A 16,853-nucleotide genomic window follows, 5' to 3' on the forward strand; every position below is an offset into this window, starting at 1 on the left:
GCTGTCCGCAAACAAAAACATTCCTCTAAACCCGTCGCAGTAATCCAGATTCCATAGCCCCAGTTCATTTCTCTTTACCGATCTATATACATAAACTGCTTCATTCTTTACAGTCGATCTTTCTCAGGGGATTTGGGTATTGAAATACTAGACTCCCTACTCTCACCCCCGGCGCGTCGTGGACGGGTTGAGCTGTACAGCGAGGAGGAACAGAACGGGGACTGTTGACACACACTGGATCGGAGGCACTGTTACCTGTTCGTCGGCGACTTTGATCTCAGACCAGGTGGGACGACTTTTCATGGTTCTTGCAACAGAGTTTGGTTGTGATTATACAAAGGTAAGATTTGAATTACATGCATGTGATTGTCTTAGACTGGAACATTTAACGGGTTTATAAAACATGTTCATGTATAAATGTAATTGTATATTTGGTACATGTTTCGTATTCAAAGCACAGTAAGTGTGAATCGAAACAAGATGTGTTACTGTCCAGCTCGCCATCTAGGACATCGCACGGTGTTGTCAGTCATGAATGTTTTAGCTCGCAAACAAATAAAATGGACATCCCTTTGTCGGCGACAAAGTGTGACTTCGAGATAGCTTTCACCTCGAATATTGCGAAAATTGACCATTGAATAAACTACCGTTATTATAAGGGTTAAAGTTCATACCACTGGTTAAAGCGAAGACTCGTTATAACTGTACCGCCAACTCCCAAAATATGAAAGGATTAAGCGAAGTCGCGAAGATTGTCTCTCTCTCTCTTTGTCGCAAAAGTGGCCACGAGAGGGGCACGAGTCGCTATTCGGATAACACGAGTTGATCACGAATGTGTGTGTTTGTGTGTGTGTGAGTGAGAGAAAATTAAACGTCGCATCGGCATTATTTCAGCCATATCGCGACGAGGTGTGTGTATGTGTCTGTGTGTGAGTGTGTGTGTGTGAGTGTGTGTGTGTGTGTGTGTGTGTGTGTGTGTGTGTGTGTGTGTGTGTGTGTGTGTGTTTTGTTGTTTGTTTTTGGTTTTGTTTGTTGTTGTTTTGTTTTGTTGCGTGTGTGTATGTGTTTGTGTGTGTGTGTCTAAAAAGGTAATCATCAACTGCAAGGGTGGTATATATAAGTGTTGAGTTTACAGAAAACAAAGTTGATTTTGAGTAGCTTCAATCCAATCCGCTGAGACTGCCAGTACGCCCTTGTATAGTCTTTTTTAGTCACTTTACCTAAGTTACTAACGTGTCCGTGTACGTAACGGAGGCCATGTCCCGTGGGAATGCCGTTGGACCAATGCTGGCCTTTGAGGTGACTTGGATTAATGGGCAGACACTGTGACTTGGTTGATTGCGTGTCATCGACCTTCGACGGCGTGGGACTTGGCTCTTAATATCAATCACTGGATTGTCTGGTTTAGACACCATTGTTTACAGGACGCCGCCATATACCTGGAATATTGTCGAGTGTAGACACATAAATGTCAAGTATCCTCCGTAGAATGTCTGTCTGTGGGTCCACAACAATTTTATTGAGGCACAGTTACAAGGTGTTGCTCTGACACTCAGGTTCCGATCTCATTAACTTAGCTGACATTCCTGACCATGGTCCTAATAAGGTTATAACTCCAGATCCCCCATGTCATCAATGCAGTGGCCATCAGGACATCTCCTTTTTAGTCAGTGAACACACAAAGAAAAACGTTAAGCACACTCCTATTTCTGAACCATGACAAATGGCAAAGATCATGGCATGGGATGACTGACCACAGGAACTGGGCGATACCAATGTCATCGGATAGAACAAACATTTGACAACAAATAAAGAAGATATTGGTAAGTTGTGATTGAAATGTACAGACAAAAACATCATGGTAACACAGGCACTGCTTTTGACCTTAGACAATGCCTCAAAAAAGTATGGAGCTGCAGGATTAAGTAAACGATTTACGTTAGATGTTTCATGTGAAAATGTTCCTTAAAGTCTCTACTTGACATGACACGTGAAGCAGATCAGCTACGTGCCCGGATGACGCATTCCACCCTACGTCTCATGCCTCCAGTCAGACGTTGGATCTGTTGATGGGTCAACAACAACCACTCCTGGTGCAATGCTGCTTCCAATTGGCGTAAATCTTGTACAGGAGGATCTCGTGTTTGTATGCGCCGCCCCAGAGAAAATCCCAAACATGTTCAAGGGTGTTCAAATCTGGGCCCATTGCTGGCCAGGGTAGAGTCGTTATTGCATTGGCCCTCATGTAATTTGTCAAAATGAGGAGCGATGACTGGCCTCAAAACGTCCCTATGGACTGATCCCCTGCAATCATGAGAGATACACCCCCAAACCATTACCGAGCCCCCGCCCATACAACAGTCGGTTTAATGTTCCTGGGGGTGTAGGCCGTGTTCCGGTGCCTCCAAACTCTTGTTCTTCCACCAGTGACGTGGAGCAGAAAGCGACTTTCGTCTGACCAATGGATCCGTCTCAAGTTCTCAGACTCCAGTTCTGTCGCGCAATACACCATGCTAAACGAGCAGCTTTGTGATGATCTCTCAACAAGGGACGCTTTATGACTTGTCCAGCCCGCAGTCCTGCTGCTTTCAGACGGTTCCTGGCGGTCCTGGTGCTGAAACGACGATTGGGCAACCACAGCTGTTTCAGACGAGTACTTGTTAAAAAGGGTTCTCGGCGTATGAGACGAAGAAGGTCCCTGTCTTCGCGATGTGCCGTCACAGGAGGTCTTTCGGATCGGGGACGGTCCTGTACATCACCTGTCTGAGCATGTTTCTCGACTAAACGGCTTACGACAGTGTGATGATACCCCAAATTCTGACCAATGTCATTACAAGACATTCCTGCGTTATGCATGCCGATTATTTGCCATCTTGTGGCGTTTGATAATCGCCTTCGTGCCATGGTCACTCAATGTCACGGAATAACTGCTTAAAACCGAGCTTAAGAAAGCAATTGTAACGTTTAGAAATATACTGCTATAAGAGATACTTAAGGGTAGCATGCTGCACGGGCATACCATGCATGGCACTTTAGCTTTCGTCACGCATGACTGATAAGAACATCTCGAGAAAACATATTTCTTCCCGTAATTACATATTTCATGACTGTTTCAAATATTGGGACCAAACAAAAATGAAATATATTAGGCTGTGCTTAATTTTTTTCTTTGTGTATAGATCAAAGAATATCTCGACTTCATTCACTCCCTATTCGGACAGTTGTCCGGAGTTCTAAGAATATCCCGACTTCCCTCGCCCCCTTTTTGGACATCCCTCCGTGGCCAGCATGTATGTTCTAGCCAGGTCAAAGGTGTGTCCCCCATCAGGGTGTTTGGCTTAGGGGGAGGCTGATGGGGAGGTTGTGGGGATACGGGGCCCGTCCTGCAAATCTGGCCTCTGATACAAGCCCCTGTGAGTTCGTAAAGTTCGGAGTTGTCTGTATTAGCCATACTTGGTACAACGGAGGATTGCTCAATTATATTAAAGCTGTATAGCGGGGATGTCATTTCTATATATCTACAATTATAGCGTGACAGGGAGAAGCCCAATATCATATGTATAAATCATGATTGCGTATTACGCCGCTAATAAAAGGTTACGGAGACATAATCAATATCATCACACTGCGGGTCAGTCCTTTCCTTCCAGTCATCTACGTGTTTCAATATATCTAGCAATTAATCCTCCTGCTATTTTCAAAAGCTTTTATAGCAAGAATTAACTTTATCAGCTCACATTTATCAAAACCTTCTGTGATAAACACATGGACGTCATTGAATTCAGTGTGGTGAAACTGACGATTGGTGGGATTGATACAGAATAACATGCCTATTTTTTAACGGTATCCAGTTTTCGTGACCGGTTTGTTTATGAGCGTGTAATTCTCTGCACGATTGGTATTGACATGGCGGGGAATTATAACGATTGCTCTCCAACTAATGTGCTACAAATGTCCTCGCGGCCTCATTCCCAGGAGTTCTCATTCCCAGGAGTTCTCATTCCCAGGGGATCTCATTCCCAGGGGTACTCATTCCCAGGAGTTCTCATTCCCAGGGGTCCTCATTCCCAGGGGTCCTCATTCCGAGGAGTTCTCATTCCCGGGGGTTCTCATTCCCAGTAGTTCTCATTCCCAGGGGTCCTCATTCCCAGGAGTTCTCATTCCCAGGAGTTCTCATTCCCGGGGGTTCTCATTCCCAGTAGTTCTCATTCCCAGGGGTTCTCATTCCCAGGAGTTCTCATTCCCAGGAGTTCTCATTCCCAGGGGTTCTCTCTCTCTCTCTCTCTCTCTCTCTCTCTCTCTCTCTCTCTCTCTCTCTCTCTCTCTCTCTCTCTCTCTCTCTCTCAGGTCAATGGCATTGGAAGGAGAATGCCAAGAGGTCTAAAGCTGTGCAAAGTTAGGTCCCACTTGAGTGTATTGGCAAACACCCCACGTTTTCAAAAACAATATAAGCCCCTACTAGACTACAAAACTGTGTTTGATATCTCTCCACCTTGGGGTATAAACAGAATGATAAACCCAAGACTACACTCTCTCCAGCACGTTATCAATCATAATGACGCTTTCGTGTGTATCGATGTTGGTAGATTGTTTGGTCATCTGAGAATAATGTGATATACGGCTATATCGACCAGGGAGCTGGGTTGATCGACGTTGCGGGGTCTACCGTACTCAAAACAGCGGGTCTTATACGCATACGAACTGTGAATGGACCCTAGGTTTTAAACCCTTTGGGACACACACAAAGTACGACTGTTTCAATGATCAAGTTCATCAGAATTCTAGATTGCATGAAATATTATCTACATTTGTGTTCTTCAGTCTGACATTAGAAAGTGCTTAAGGTTTCTTCGCATATGCAATGACACAACATTCGTAAACTGTTAGAAATCAAGTGAAGCTGAGGACCCCCATGTCTCGAAATGTATTACTGAGGGTCCACTTGGCTCGATGATACACAGTGAGTGAGTGAGTGAGTTGGGTTTAACGCCGCTTTTAACGGTATTACATTTATATCGCGGCGTGTCAGCTTAATGTGGGAGGAAAGTCCGAAGTGATGCAGGTCTCAGACGTTTACCACTTCGGTATTGGTGCTGACAAACCTAGAAACATAATCGAGGCGAACCGGGATTCGAACCCACAATCATAGGTTACTGGCGTTCCCAAGGGACGCAACTCTGCACAGCGAATCGCGGCGCCTTAGACGACTGGGCCGACTAGACGACTGCTCAATTAGTTCACGTTTGGCGATCTAATTTGAAATCTTAGGTCGATTGTATTCTATAGCAAAGAGTACTTCGATATAACACGTTATGAAGTATCTGTGCCAAATACCGACATATGTCGTTGAAGGATTACAGTAGTATTAGTCCTTCACATTATAATCACAGGTTAAAGGTTGATGAGTATTTATCGACATATTCTTCTCTTTTGACATACGCCATTCAAACTGCTTCTTGCACGGGGTACCGTCTATGTTATCTCAGCCAACAGACCAAGCCGGTAGTTCTTGACATATAATATAAACTATTACACCCCATATACCCTGTCACACTGCATAACATTAGAAAGCTTTCAACTTTACGGAACGCCAAACGCTTTCAAACTTTGAAGTAATAACACCGCAACCATGAGGAAAGTTTAGACTTTCGAATAGAAATTTAATCGCCCGTGGCACAATATATGTACGTCTTGAAAGCTCGTTGACTTTTGTGGAAATTGTTTAGTGGCCTACTATATAAATCTGTCATTTGACACCCATAACGATTAACAAGGACATCTTTTCATATGTAGGGAAGGAGAGCTGACGTCGTCAAATGCTTGACAGGTCCGCGAAGAACATTCGTGGTCTGTTGTATTCTGATGTTTATGTCTATTGTAATTATAACCAAGCACAGTCGGTGCTAGTTCCTACATGTAGGCCATGTTTCCAAGAGGGGCCGATGGGGTAGCCTAGTGGGTAAAGCGTTCGCTCGTCATGCCAAAGGCCCGGGTTTGATACCAGGGTCAGTTGTATCCAGATGTTTATGTCTGTTGTAATTATAACCAAGCACAGTCGGTGCTAGTTCCTACATGTAGGCCATGTTTTCAAGAGGGGCCGACGGGGTAGCCTAGTGGTTAAAGCGTTCGCTAGCCATGCCAAAGGCCCGGGTTTGATTCCCTAAGTGTGAAGCCGGCTTGTTGGTGTCCCGCGCCGTGATACTGCTGGAATAGCATACAGACAGATATTACCATGCTCGACATACAGATAAATGGTCTATGTAAAGATCAATGTATACACGACCGGTCAGATTGTACATTAACTTACGTAAATCACAATATGATGTTCAACTAATTAACATCTTTACAACGTGATGGTTGTCTCATAATGTTGTTGTTGTTGTTGTTGGGATACGATGACATGCTTCAACCAAGTCAGCGAGCCTGACCACCTGATTCCTTTAGTCGCTTCTTACTGCAAGCATAGTCGCCATTTACAGCAAGCATGTGTTGCTGAAGACCTACTCTACCCCAGTATGAAACCCCGTAGTGTAAACAATTTGAACAGCTTGATAGGAACTAATGATTTACCACGTAGACAGGAGTTAGCACGTAAAATGGGCTTAGCACGCAGACTGGAATTGACACATAGCATGGACTTAGCTCGTAGACAGGACTTAGCACCTTGATCGTACTTAGCTCGTAGACAGGACTTAGCACATAGTCTGGACCTAGCACATGGTCTGGACTTAGCACCTTGATTCGACTTAGCTCGTAGACAGGACTTAACACATAGTCTGGACTTAGCACCTTGATTGGACTTAGCTCGTAGACAGGACTTAACACATAGTCTGGACTTAGCACCTTGATTGGACTTAGCTCGTAGACAGGACTTAGCACATAGTCTGGACCTAGCACATAGTCTGGACTTAGCACCTTGATTGGACTAAGCACGTAGGCGAGACTAAGCACATAGTCTGGACTTAGCACGTAGATTGGCTTAGACTGATAAACATACGACACATAGTTCTTTTCAAAGTTCTTCCAAAGGCCTAGCAGTGCTTTAATCGCTACCTGATACAAGCGCATGTTGTGCCACCTGCTTGACACGGCGCTGTTGAACGGGCGGTTTATTTCTTCAATGTATAGGCTTGACTGCCTTCAATGGCGGGTATTGTGTTGGTTCTTTCGCTTGTTTGTTGTTTGCTAAGGCCATAAACCGGCACACAACCCGATCTGCCAACAACTTGACACCCAGGTTAAGTCTGATAGCAATTAATGATCGGTTATGGGGATCGAGTAGGTATAATAGAGCCGGGAAGGCTCCCTTTAAAAATTTCTGTTTCTTGTGTATGGTTTGTTGTTCGTGACACTGTTGGAAGTTTGGCGTCTCCATGGTTACAAAGATAAACAACTTGGAGGAAGCAACAAGTGGAATTTCCGGAAAAATAATACATGTTGTTTCTTCTGTTGTTTGGGGTTGTTTCTATGTGACAGTCTATCTGTCGTAATGTAATGGGGATGGTTTAATGTTGTTAAACGCCGTACTCAGCAATATTTCAACTAGATGACGGCGGTCTGTAAATAATCGAGTCTGGACAAGATAATCCAGTGATTGACATCAAGAGCATCGATCCACGCAATTGGAAAAAGATGACATGCATCAACCAAGTCAGCGAGCCTGACCACCTGATCCCGTTATCCGCCTCTTAGGACAAGCATAATCGCCTTTCGGCAGGCATGTGTTGCTTAAGACCAATTTTTTACACGGATCTTCATGGGTATGTAGAAGTAGTAGTAGTAGTAGTAGTAGTAGTAGTAGTAGTAGTAGTAGTAGTAGTAGTAGTAATGGTGGTGGTGGTGGTAATGGTACTCTGAACTCTGTTAGTGAGTGAGTTAAAGCTTTACGTCACATCGGCAATATTTCAGCCATATCGTGACGAGTGAACTCTGTTAGAATGTAACTGAGAAAACAAATTGATGTATGGAGAGTATTAGGATCAGTTGGGGGCCTACGTGACAGTCTTTCTCGGTACTTCACATCATTAAGTGCCGTTCAAGGACAGTCAGCTCTAGGCTATGTTTAGGGAAACACTATATCGTACGACAGGAGCTTTAAACCAGCGCTAATCCCCGATTAACAAGGCCATGGGGACAATCGAAATGGGACATTTCATTATATTTCTTACATTTAGCCATAGACATATTTGTCATTCAATTGGACTCGACGCCATATTCCGGGGTTTCAAATATTACTAAATTTCCCCATATCATCCCGTGGTATCATACTACTTCATTGTTTGTTTGTTTAACGCCCCACTCAGCAATATTCCAGCTATATGACGGCGGCCTGTAAATAATCGAGTATGGACCAGACAATCCAGTGCTTGACATCATGAACGCTGTTATGACATGCATCAACCAAGTCAGCAAGCCGATTCCGATAGTCGCCTCTTACGACAAGCATGGGTCGCTGAAAACCAATTCTAACCCGGATCTTCACAGAGACATATATTCTCAATTAGTAACACGGGGAAATAAACGGGTTTTTTTCTGATCCATGGAAGTACTGGTTTATGAGCAGTATGTTATATCAGAGTTTGTCAGCTTCGAAGGAAATCTAACTAAAACTAATAATAACGCATTTTTAAGACGAATTTCAGTGATGCCATCTTCCCGAGGCAAGAGTATATAAAAGTCCAGTTTCCACCCTTGCCGAACTAGGTTGGAATTCCTGGGCTCGACCGTAGCGCCACCAGGGGCTATTACGAGTATTGTCCCTTCTGAGCCTCTCCTATGGACCAATCAGATTCCACCTCTCGTATCACTTGCATTTGCTTCAAACAAAATGGCGGCGCCGAGTCAGGACGATCTGATCGATAATCAAGATCTATATTGTGATAAAACGGATCTTACATCGCGAAGTGCATCAAATCACGTGAGCACATTGATTAAAAACATGAAAAGATTTAGAAGATATCTGTTGAAAACGAATTGGCGGTGCACATGCTTTACAAATCCTGCAATCGACAGAAATCTGCACGACAGTTTACGAACCGGATTTCTATTTCGTTGCGCGATTTTGATTGGACTATGCATAGACTCGTTAGTCCAGCCAAAATGTAACTCCATAATTCCAGCATAGTTCGGCAAGGGTGGAAACTGTACTTTTATAGTCAGTTAACTCCCTTGCCAGGGGAAGATGGAGTGATGCAAGCTGGAGATGTTACAGTAGCTGGTTGAAGCGTCGTAAAACCCCAACCACCGACTCCCTTTAAACAGTGCTACCTCGCGCCGACCCTATCATTGAATAGGGCCATTCGTATTCATGTGAGAGTTTGTTGACATTATCGACCAACTTCCAGGCATCAATCACCGTTAGTCCAGCCAAAATGTAACTCCATAATTCCAGCATAGTTCGGCAAGGGTGGAAACTGTACTTTTATAGTCAGTTAACTCCCTTGCCAGGGGAAGATGGAGTGATGCAAGCTGGAGATGTTACAGTAGCTGGTTGAAGCGTCGTAAAACCCCAACCACCGACTCCCTTTAAACAGTGCTACCTCGCGCCGACCCTATCATTGAATAGGGCCATTCGTATTCATGTGAGAGTTTGTTGACATTATCGACCAACTTCCAGGCATCAATCACCGCACGTTATTGACACGCGGCCCAGTTACAGTTAATGACGCATGCAGAAAACACAATATATATACTCCTCAGCACGCCGACTTTGTGAAGACTCCACACAGTGTCTTCCTAGCGTCCCGGAGTCTATTGACACCCAGTGTACAATCAATGTCCTGTTGTTGGATCGACTGGTATTTCACGTCTGCTTCGGAGATTTACTAATTTAGGTAAGATAAAGTAACTTTTAAAATGTATGAATCCGGAACACGATATCGTCTTGTATAATTCTTCTTCGTCGAGATTACCAAACAATTGAAGACGCATGGTTTGGCCAGTGTTCCAAGCAGCGTTAAACAATACTCACTCAATTGAATCGGTAATGTGTTCTTGGGTATGTTAAGTCAATATTCAAGTCGGTTTTTTTCGTAAATGTATGTCATTGGCCCATGGTTACATTTGTGTTACAATAGACGGGGTGTACATAATTTTGTTCGGACAATAATGTACTACGAAGTGACATCGCTTGATAGATATATAGATAGCCAGACGTTTAATTAGGTTAAAATCAGTTGAAGACATAATGATTTTAATTATTTTTTTGTCGAATACTCGCAATGTTTCTTTGGTAAGTAATCCACCCGTAACTTGTCATAACCGGGGCAGATTAACAGAAAATGATGCTCGTCCCCCACATACCCAGCATTACAAACACAACATAGTCTTGTCACGTGGGATATCAGCGTATCTCCCAGTTTCAACACACAGCTGATGCGAAAAACATCTAAACCGAGCTAGCGCCACTCTCAATTGACTGACGGTCACACAGCTAAGATACAACTCTGTACCAAACGATACCTTAAATAGAAAATAAGAAAAAGATTTACTACACTTTTTCCAGAAGACTATGCCAATCCTGTTCATAATTTAGTATGTAAAGTCATAACATTGAGGTAAGATTTATTTACGGAATCGCTGCGTCTAAACGTTGATATTGAAAATTGTTGTTGCAAGGAAGTGCTTCATATTGAAATATATGCAGATTCTGTATTGTGCTTCATTTTAGATGTTTATATTTGGATGATCCTGATATAATGAACTACCGATAACACGAACTGTAATGATAATGACCACTATGAGTTCTTGATACCCTTAGACCGCCTCCGTGGTCTAGTGGTAGAGCGTCCGCCCGGAGAGCGGAAGGCCCGGGGTTAGATCCCCGGCCGCGTCATACCAAAAGACGTTTAAAGATGGTACTTGTTGTTACCCTGTCTGGCGCTCGGCATTAAGGGGCTAAAACAAGGACTGGTCGGCTCGGAGTCAGTATACTGTGTCTGAGTGGGGTAGTCATGTTAAAATGCGGCGTGGTATCACAGTGGGCTAGCACTATAAATCGGCATCAGTCCGGACTAGTACAAGCAGCCACACACACACACACACGCACGTGCATGCACGTCGCTGTGTAAATGCAATAATCTCTAGCGCGACGTTAAACCAAATTTCACCTCACCTCTCCTCTTTATATATACTAGCCACATAAAGAAACTGTGCACGGAGAAAAAATATTCTGGATTGAAATACAACACAGCAAGAACAAAATTATGCAGACGCTGTAGCAGCTGAATGATCGGACCATAAGAAAATGTCAACAAGACCTGAACAACATCTGTTACGATGACGTCAGAAGATCAAAATGGAGTAGCGGGTCATACGACAAAGTCACAAAGTCAATAACGGGTATGACCACCCTGTGCGTGAATCACAGCAGTGCATCGGCGACGCATGGAGTCCACCAAATGGGCGTGGAAGGCCTGGGGAATGGCCTGCCATATCCTCCTCAAATCCTGTGCCAAGTCATGGACGTTATCTGGAGGATGTGGAAGACGACGCAGACGGCGCTCCATTTCATCCCACACATGCTCTATTGGGGAGAGATCTGGAGAAATTGCAGGCCATGACAGTAACATGACATTGTTATGGTGAAGGAAATCCATTGCGACCCTAGCCGTGTGAGGACGAGCGTTGTCCTGTGGAAATGTCAATCCCGGGCCATGACGTTGCAGAAAAGGAATGACCACAGGCCTCAGAATCTAATCTCTGTAGCCAACACCGGAGAGATTGCCCTGAACAACCACCAAAGGGGTTCGGTGCCGTGCTGTTATCCCACCCCAAATCATCCCAGAGCCACCTCCAAAACGATTCCTCTCCACAATACAGTTGCGTGCATAACGTTCTCCCAAACGCCGGTAGACACGTTGGCGCCCGTCACTATGGGAAATGTTGAACCTCGATTCATCTGTAAAGACAACATTTCTCCACCATATTCGAGATTGGCGAACATGATTTCGACACCATCTTAGACGGTTGACTCGATGACGGTGTGTCAGGACGGGACGTATGGCAGGGCGTCGTGGTCGAATCCCGTACTGACGTAAACGATTCCTGACAGTGTTGGGATGGATACGGCGCAGTCCAGGAATTGTCTGGGACGTCGTTACTGCCGTTTGGAACCTGTGTCGAAGATGTGTCACTGGAATGCATCTGTCCTGTCTTGGTGTCGTTACTCGAGGACGTCCTGAACGTGGGTGGTCGGCAACGTCATTTGTGTTCTGATAACGCCTCACCAATGCCGATATCGTGTTACGATGGCATTGGAAATGTAGTTGCCACCTGTTGTTGCCTCATTCCCGCTCGGATCATTCCAATGGACGCTGTGCAGCTGTCAATCTTGGCATGATTTGCTTGTGATATGCTTGTGTCTGCGCCTGAGAAGTTTTGAATTTTTGAATGGCCACAGATCATGCTTTCCAAAGTGACAGCGAATTTTGAGTTGCACATGCTGTGTACAGCTGCAAAGGATGCACGTGCAGTAACACATTGCACGTCCATAGGCCCCCATCAATGACGTCACATCGCATGGCACGTGCATGAGCGTTGGAATGTCTCCAATAATTGCTGTGTTCAAACCTATATTTCATATATGGACGGCGTGCCCTTATGTCTATATTTTCTCCGTTTCTTAATGTGGCTAGTATACTTTATACTGGACTTATCGGAACTGAGTGAAAAGGATACCGCTATCTGACTGTTTACATGTTTAAAGTATAAACTGAAAACGTGGCATATGTTTTATACTACTCAAAAGCGATTAAAGGAACACCCGATGTTTTCATGTTACAACAGTTAATCTGTCGTGCAAAGCTTTGGACATCCCAATCTCATAAAAATCAGATCCTAGCTCTCGCTACCACTAAACAAAGATCTGAGGACATCCCATTAGGAGTCACGTCAGAACGAACTTTCATTCAACCAATCAGAGCGTCGCTTACCAGATCACAAAAGTGACAGTCGGAATGTGATTTCTAATCATGCAATCTCGAAAACTTTAACATGTGGTATTCCGAACGATAGTTACCGGCTTAACGACTGACACCTTACAAAAAACGTCTATTAGCCATTCCAGAATGTTCTTTTGTTCAGATTTCAAATTTGTAATCGAGACTTGGTCAAAATATGTTTCGAAGTGTAGTTGCCAATTTGCAATTAATGCCGTAAAGCACGAGAAAGCTGCCTTCTGATTGGCTAATGTCATTCCATTGGTCGGTCAACGTTCGTGCAAGGTCGGTCTGACGTGACGTAATGGGATGGACTGAGATCGTTGTTTAGCATTGAGAAAACACTTAAGATTAAAACTACAATACGTTATCACGTCAATTAAGCGACAGTTATTTTACGTCAAGGTCACGGCGGCCAGTAAACAATGTGGCGGATACAGTACCAAACACGCCGCCAGGGCCCGATAACAGCCGGGTCATACAGAGAGAATCTGCTCTAACAAACAGGCGAACGATCCCCGGCCGCGGCATTGCAAAAGACGTTAAAAAATGGTACTTGTTGTTACCCTGCATTAAGGGATCTAAACAAGGACTGATTTCTGTTAAACTGCGGCATGGTATCTCATTGGACTAGAGTTTAAAAAACCGGCATTATCCAGCCTACAGTATAGGGAGCCTCACACGCACGCACGCACGCACGCACGCACGCACGCACGCACGTACGCATGCACGCACGCACGCGAGCAAGCAAGTAGACATATTTTATTGCAATAACGCGAAGTTAAACCCCATTTCACACCATCTACTACAATCATAGGGGGCTGCTGTTGTTTTGTTGTTGTTGTTGTTGTTGTTGTTGTTGTTAATGTTGTTCATGCTTTCTGTGTCTGGTTTGCCAGGGCCAGACCTGGTTATTTACAGCCTGTAAGGCGTTCTGTCAAGTTAACAGCGTTCTAAGGTAATGCATTTGACAGGGAATGTGGGCTATAATAGTTTATATTACATGTCAAGAGCTATTGGCTTGATCTGTAGGCTGAGATAACATAGACGGTTCGCCGTGCAGAAATAAATTGAAATGCTTATGTCATAAGAGAAATATGGTGTCGATAAATACTCATAAATAACCCAAGACTATAATGTGAAGGGCACATACCACTGTCATCATTCAACGACATATGTCAGTATTTGGCACAGGTACATGACAAAGTGTCGTATCCAAGTACTTGTCTCGCAGCGTCTCTATAAAACGCAACCGTCTTAAAATTTCACATGGGAACGCTAAACGTAATATATTTTTGACATGTCATCACATAGCTGTTGACCTTTTTCACACTTTCGCCATCTTGGATCGAAAACGAGGCTTGGAGAGCATAGCTCCATGCAGTGTGAGTCGCATCAGCTCATAGGGAACAGACAGCATGTTGTGCATTTCTCTGATGGACATTTCAAACAAACAAAAAATGGTATCCTCTGTATCTAATACAGAAAATATTTCACATTTAATCATGAGGTCCAACTAAAATATGCCTGTAATACACTGGCATTTTGCTGTCAGGATCCCGGATGTTAATCGTAAGGTGCATTTCGAGATACGTATTTCAGAAGTAGATTGTTTTATCATAACCTCGTCGGCATATAGGTACAATGTGACAGTACATTCAATGACAGTAGTTTTGTATTGCAAATGAACCGCATAACATGAAACACGTCAGTGTACTTTTGCAAATTTGCTCAGTCATTGCGTGGCTTGGCGAACTCGAGATCGTCGATCATGTTTATTTCACGTTTTATAGTGGTGTTTGCTGCACAACGCACTTTCGTTTTGCCATGAGTCCAGTTGACAAAAGACACTTTTTCCTGCTATGAGTTTCATCTTAACATATTACGATGTAAATAAAATCAGTTCACAAAATAATTCGTGTGTCAAAATAAATATTCAGAAGGGGCGATAACTCTATTCAGTGTGTACAATGACAGATGATACTTTACATGTTCTTCAAACACCACTTACTTAACTGCTTATTGCCAATTGAGATTGCACCGTGCACGACAAAAGTAATAATGTGTTAACTGTTTAAAATAAGTTAAAAGGAAACTAAAAATTGATAAATATAAATAATGCATGAAATTGAAGAAATATAAGAATTGATACAACCACCAACTTCTTGAACACCCTCACCTAATCCTGTATGATGATAGGTAATTGTATATCAAAAGGAAGCTACTAATATATTTATCCTGAATATTTTGAAAATGTCTTGATCAGATATGAGTACAGTTAAAATAACAAAAGGTAAAAAAAGAATCAACTTCAATTGGTAATCAAGCCAAGATAAAATATAGGTATCGCTAAAAATTATGTTGTTGGAACAATCTGGATTTCTCATATTTAACAAAGAAAAATAAACCGAAATTTTCATGTCTTTATTTCTCACAATATAAGTTTTCAAAACTTAACATGGACCGGGTGTCTTTGTCAGTCGAAAATTCCAGGAGAAAATAATTTTCTTTCTTGTAAACAAATGGTACAATGTGCTTTTTTAGTGTCTGATAAATATTGGCCGTGTTGTTTTGTGAGTGAATAAGGTTTTTCACTTCCTCGTCCTATTTAAGTGAAATGTGACAGGAAGCACATTTGTTGATTGAAAGAAAATGGCTTTTCACTTCCTCGTCCTTTGACAGGACGCACATTGTAACCAGTGTGTTACTGTCAGAAGAAAGCTCCTCCAGACATCCGTCACCGGATACTAGTACTTCATTGTGTTGACTCGCTGGCCTGAAATGAACAATTCAATAATAATGTAATAATATTTCTACTTCAGTAAAAAATTTTTTACAAACAATGCATATTCACCTTCTCTCAAAATAGTGCTTATTTAGAAAACAACATTCATCTCAAATAGAGAAATTTAAGGAAAATTAATCACAGTGTGTAACATTACATGCAACTTTAGAACAATCTTGAAGGCATCAATTCATCTGATAACACAAACAGTATATTCTGTATAAACAGTAAACTCAACAGATGCATCAATTTAATGACAGTGTACTACAGCTCTTTATATCAATGTCACACAGAGATTTACTCTTGTTTTAATGAAACACGTTTTGATATTTGTATTACCGGTATGTATTTAATCATGACATACTTTGTTTAGTCTGACCATGCTGAAAACATACTTTCGCCAGAGTGAAATAAATAAGATTTGTCTTAACATCAGGTGAAATATCACGTTTTGTCATCTCTACAGTCAGTCTGCCTCGTTGACACTATGGTAAAGTCATGAAGATCACAAAGAAAATATAAGACTTGAATATATTTTGTCAAATATAATGTTTATCTCTTCTTGTTGTTTACTAAAGTTGATATCTTGACTTGAAAATATTAACTTTGTCACATCACAAGATGAGATAAATTCATGCTATCATCGTTATTTGACAAGGAAAACAAATTTCTTCCATATATTCATATTTTTATATATTTCTCATTTTGATTGAATTATAAAAATTATCAAAATGATCGCACCACTTGACTTGATTGAAATAAACTAAAGTTCTAAATACTGTTAACAACAGTAAAATATTACATCATAACAATATAATTATTGCAAAATGACACAGTAAGCACAACTATATTCTTACATATAAATTGATATGATTAATAATCAATAATACATGGCAATTGCTTACACAAAAAAATCATTTTGTTTTTAAAGTTTCAAAACATGTTTGTGGACATAAAACCCAGATTGGTTTCACAATTAAACAAAGAGAACAAATGAGTTATGATTGCAATACACATTGGAATTAAAAATAATTCTGTTTATACTTTAAGTGTATAGTAATGTCAATATCAATTTATGCATTTGAAATTTTTGAATACAAACTGTTAAAGAGTTATCTGTTATATAATTA

General features: G+C 42.2%; 1 protein-coding gene across 1 annotated transcript in view; it reads left to right on the top strand.

The window, feature by feature from the left end:
* The first annotated feature begins 225 nt into the window (after positions 1 to 225).
* LOC139472373 (dynein light chain Tctex-type 5-B-like) overlaps positions 226 to 16,853 on the top strand; it is a 28,542-nt gene continuing 11,914 nt past the window's right edge. The window contains exon 1 of the mRNA XM_071254844.1: positions 226 to 340. The gene's annotated coding sequence lies outside the window, so the exon portion shown is untranslated. The remainder of the gene's footprint in view (positions 341 to 16,853) is intronic.

This window comes from Haliotis cracherodii, unplaced genomic scaffold, assembly GCF_022045235.1.
Source record: "Haliotis cracherodii isolate W230 unplaced genomic scaffold, xgHalCrac1.p SCAF_24, whole genome shotgun sequence".
In the NCBI taxonomy this organism is placed as follows: domain Eukaryota; kingdom Metazoa; phylum Mollusca; class Gastropoda; order Lepetellida; family Haliotidae; genus Haliotis; species Haliotis cracherodii.